The sequence below is a fragment of the Penaeus chinensis genome, chromosome 5, assembly GCF_019202785.1.
Source record: "Penaeus chinensis breed Huanghai No. 1 chromosome 5, ASM1920278v2, whole genome shotgun sequence".
Lineage (NCBI taxonomy): Eukaryota > Metazoa > Arthropoda > Malacostraca > Decapoda > Penaeidae > Penaeus > Penaeus chinensis.
The window spans coordinates 11,299,740-11,304,739 of NC_061823.1; the positions used below are offsets into that span (position 1 = coordinate 11,299,740).

The following is a 5,000-nucleotide window of genomic DNA, read 5'->3' on the forward strand; positions in this document are numbered from 1 at the left end:
CTCCTCCTCTCCTTCTCCCATACCCCCCCCCCCCCCGTACCCAGATCTCCGATCCGGACGAACCACTTTCCCCTTCCGTTCAAGACCTAGGGGGGGGGGGAGAGGAATGATGAAGGGGGGGAGGGAAGGGAAGAGGTAGATGTTGGGTTTAGGAAAGACTGGGAGGGAGGGGGAGGGGAGAAGATTAACCCTCGGGAGGTAGAAGGGTGGAGGGAGTGAGCCGTGGAATGGTGGAGGAATGGTGGACGAGGGGCACGGGGTAGGTAGAAGGCCGGAGGGAAAGGGGTCGTTGAAATTGTCTTTGAGAAAGGAGAGCGGCGGTACTGTGATGGGTGGGTCTCCTGAGGAAGAAGTGGGCGTGGTGGGAAGGGTGGGGAGGGGGGAGTGGAGGGGAGGAAGGGGGTGTGGGAAAGGGGAGGTCGAAGAGGTATTCTGAGATTTGGTATTCTGGTAAACTGGAATTTTGGAATGCTGGTATTCTAGTAAACTGGTATTCTGGAATGCTGGTATTCTGGTAGATTGGATTGCAAGGTACAGTCAGAAAACTAAGTATCATTACCCTTTGCACAAACTAATAAGAAAAATCGACGAAGTGGTGTGGAATAGAAAGGCAAGGTAGTTACCGCTGTAATCCGGTGTTAACAGAGAGCAGAGTTCAGTTCTTCATTGAACACGAGTAAAGGTAACGATAGTGTTTTTTTTGTTGTTGTTGTTTTTTTGTTTGTTTTTAAGTGTACGTTACTATGGCTAGAGACTAGGTACAAGGAAGTTAAATAGATAGCAAAAGGATAGGGAGGAAAAGTAAATGAGTAAGAAAATAAACAGGAATTCTCGTTCGCATGATCGTACGCGAAGGAAGAGGGAGAACCACGGGGAAAGATCAGTAAATAGAAAGGCATCAAATTGAGTGTTGAAAGTAAAATTAAAAGAGAGGGAGACAGATAGACAGTGAGGGGGGGGTAGACAGAGAGAGAGAGAGAGGGAGAAAGAGATAGAGAGAGAGAGAGAGAGAGAGAGAGAGAGAGAGAGAGAGAGAGAGAGAGAGAAAGAGGGAGAAAGAGAGAGAGAGAGAGAGAGAGAGAGAGAGAGAGAGAGAGAGAGAGAGAGAGAGAGAGAGAGAGAGAGAGAGAGCGAGAGCGAGAGAGAGAGAAAATGAATTAGAAGGAGAACGAGATAGAGAAAGAGAAAGTGAAAGAGAGAGTGAAAAAGACAGACAGAGAGAGACATAAAAGAAAAGGGGGAAAAAATATACAGAGAAACCCAGCCATTGACGTGGAAGTGACGTGTGTCCAGCCCACTCGTAACGCCAGAAGTTCCTCTTTCTGACTAAACCACTTTCAATTCCCCGGGTATATCTTTGGGTCGGACTCGCCCACGCTCCTGGTAGACGGTGCTCTGTCAGTATTCATCAGAGGGAACTGTTTATTTCTTGTCTCTCTTTCTCTCTCTCTCTCTCTCTCTCTCTCTCTCTCTCTCTCTCTCTCTCTCTCTCTCTCTCTCTCTCTCTCTCTCTCTCTCTCTCTCTCTCGCTCTCTCTCTCTCTCTCTCTCTCTCTCTCTTTCACGAAAGAGGACATCAAAGAGAAAGATTTTATTGCGTTGGTGAGACATCCTAATTTCTCTCTCTCTCTCTCACTTGTTCTTCCTTTCTCCTTTTTCTTGTTTTGTAGTTCGTTCTGTTTTTCTTTCTTTCTTCTCTCTCTCTCTCTCTCTCTCTCTCTCTCTCTCTCTCTCTCTCTCTCTCTCTCTCTCTCTCTCTCTCTCTCTCTCTCGCTCTCTCTCTCTCTTTTACTAAAGAGGACATCAAAGAGAAAGATTTTATTGCCTGGTGATTGTTGTCTGTTGGTGAAACATCCTAATTTCTCTCTCTCTTTCTCACTTGTTCTTCCTTTCTCTTTTTTTCTTGGTTTGTTGTTCGTTCTGTTTCTCTTTCTTTCCCCTCTCTCCCCCCCCTCTCTCTCTCTCTCTCTCTCTCTCTCTCTCTCTCTCTCTCTCTCTCTCTCTCTCTCTCTCTCTCTCTCTCTCTCTTTCTTTCTTTCTATCTCCACCCTCTCTGTCTCTCTCTTCATCTCCCTTTCCCTCTCCCTCTCCTTTTCCCTCTTCCTTTCCCTTTCTCTTTCCTTTTTCCTCTCCTTCGACCTCACTCTGATTCTCCCTTCCCTTGTTTTAATATACCATATCCCAGTGTGCAAAATAAGACCTCCGAACCGTAAAGTAATCATTCTACCTCTACATAAGAACACCACAGTCCTACTAAGAGTACATAGACATCTCTTATTTAAATAGTAGGTCACGTCGAGCGTCTTCCTCTAGCGACCTACGTAATACACCCTCCGCGTAACACAAAGCGATGCCGTTTTTCTGTTTACTTTTTTCTTTCTTTTTTTTCAACTCATCCCAAACCTGTTTTTTTCTTCTTCTTCTGTTCTTTCCTGTCTCTTTTGCCTGATTATGACACTAACCGGATTTCGCCCGGCTCTACCTGCAGAAGGCATGAAAGTAGCGCCGCGGGCAATGAGGCGACCTTTCGAGAGGTCTTTTGAAGGAGGTGGGGTCTTTTTGGGGCCATTTTTTCCCCGTTGTGTTTAGGGGAGGGGAGGAAGGGGAGGGGAGGGGAGAGAAGAAGGGGACGGGGGATGCAATCAGACCTGTTACTACACATTTGGGGAATTGGAACTACATTTTTTTTCTTCTCTCTCTCTCTCTCTCTCTTTCTCTCTGTCTCTCGCTCTCTTTGCTCTCGAAGGGGAACCGCGTGTATGTAGGGTTGGATTGCCATTTAAACGTGCTGAGGGGAGGGTACCTTTCTCTCGTTCACCCTTTCTCTGTTGTTTTTTCTCGGTCGCTAATCTATCTGCCTCTTATTTTTTCCCCTTTTCTTTCCTCTCTTTCTCTCTCTCTCTCTCTCTCTCTCTCTCTCTCTCTCTCTCTCTCTCTCTCTCTCTCTCTCTCTCTCTCTCTCTCTCTCTCTCTCTCTCTCTCGTTTCTGGAAACCAAAGCACTCTATCATAAACTGAATATTGTCAATAAAACTAAACATTCTGCTCAGCTTGCAAGGGCGATTTGCAATGCCGTCAGAATTGTAATTCAACAAGTCGCGCTGTCTGCTTAAACCATACAGTTTAGACCTATGCTTTGGTCACTATTACACAGACGTCAAGTCATGCAGTAAATATGAGAGTGAGAGTCACTCAGGGGGTAAAATAATGATATAGGTTACTGAACGAGTTGCTTAATTTCAGACATATAAGATCCACAACTGCACTATTACAGTTCTACTTTTTCTTTATTAGATATATCCGAGATTCGCCGTCAGCAAGTACATTTGCCCCAGTGTTTTATCAGATATTAATAGCAGATATTTTGTTTCACTAAATCTCTATTTTACCTCCAGACAAACACTGATAACAATAAATTATTAGGATTGTCGTAAACACCTCGTTAAGATGATTCGCTTAAGATCTTTCTATACTGTACGATGTAGGTAATAACACTATTGCAAATTATTTACTCTACCTGAGGCATTATACTTAACCAAAGTAAAACACACAGAGATTACGTCCTGAAAATGATATGATCTTTGTAACCTCATGAACAGTAAGCATCACCAGGGGCAGCAGGGGCGGTAGGCGAACCTGCTTAGGTCATGTTTAATATCTCAAAGGCCATAATAAGAAATGAGTCCAATTTGGTACTTAATACTTGGGTTGTGAAAAAAGGGCATTAACCTGTAGGCTTGCCTAGAGCAACGCGCCATAACGGTGCCAGTTATCAGTCCTTTCTCCATTGTGGGATCAGCATGTACCTATTATCATTATCATTATTTATCTCACGAAATGCGGTAGTGAAAGTAACAACAGGATACTCAGTATGATTTCTTGGTCACAGACTCATATGCCGTCCTAGTTCGTCTGGGCAATAAGATATTAAGCGTCTTCATAATGATAAACTTCTTGCGTGATACATTATCCATTTCCTGTGAGTGAACGCCAATAAAAGGTTTTGTCTGCCACGACTTCCCAATAGTTTATTGTTCACACCGTAGTTTCAAAGCCACGATATTCGCCGTGACCGTGACAACCATGACAGTGTGACGTGACATCAACCTTCATTGTCTGTCTGGCTGCAGTGAGGGCACGAGGACTCTCTAACACGTTTTATATTGTTTCCTTTCACGTTCCATTAGCTGTGTGAGTATCAGAAGGATGTGTAGATAGCTCGTGCTCCGCTCACGTATTGGAAGGTGAACACTAATCACCGGAACAGTCATCAATAACTATGCTTAGCTTTCTGATGCACTCGTATTTATAACTCTAGTCACGATACGTACCAATATATATTAGTGATAAAGACGTATTAATTAGTGTGCGTTATTGATAGACTTACTAATCAATATATCTTGCTAAGCGAAATATCTTGCCTTTGTAATGACTGCCTTAACCTTTCCTATCGTCCTCCCCTGCAGATCGACATTCACCATATATGGGAAAGTGAAAGAACGGGTCAGACTAGGTCGTCACAGGGGAAAGTCAGGCAGTACCCATGAGGGAAAGTTTTTTTTCGTGGTGGTGGGGGACTTCAGGAGGCTCAGGGGAGAAAGCAGTGATTATGAAAGAAGAAATGTCATGTTTAATCGAATGCTATGCCGGCCGTCATGATCACTGTTGCATTTTACATTCTGCTGCGTTGAAAGGCTTTTTGAAACGGGCATCGTAACTCTTCTTTTTTAACTGAAAGCAAAGTTATAACGGGATTTTTTTTTTTTTCTTCTTTTTTTACATGAAATATAAAAAAAGACTTGTTTAGTCATGGCACAGAAGAATCATTGCAGGTCACTTCAAGGGAAAGCGAAGCCCCAGGGGAAAGTAAGCTGAGAGAACGGTGCTTCTCCCAACAACTGAAATCTTTTCTGGCGCATGAGAGGGTTTCTATTTACACGATGGAATACCACACATACATAAATACAAAGTCATCTCCGTCCTTCACGCCATAACCCATCCT

General features: G+C 43.8%; 1 protein-coding gene across 1 annotated transcript in view; it reads left to right on the forward strand.

Annotated features, from left to right (window-relative positions):
- The window catches only part of LOC125026018, an 11,416-nt gene that overhangs the window by 5,606 nt on the left and 810 nt on the right, over positions 1-5,000 (forward strand). The window lies entirely within an intron of this gene.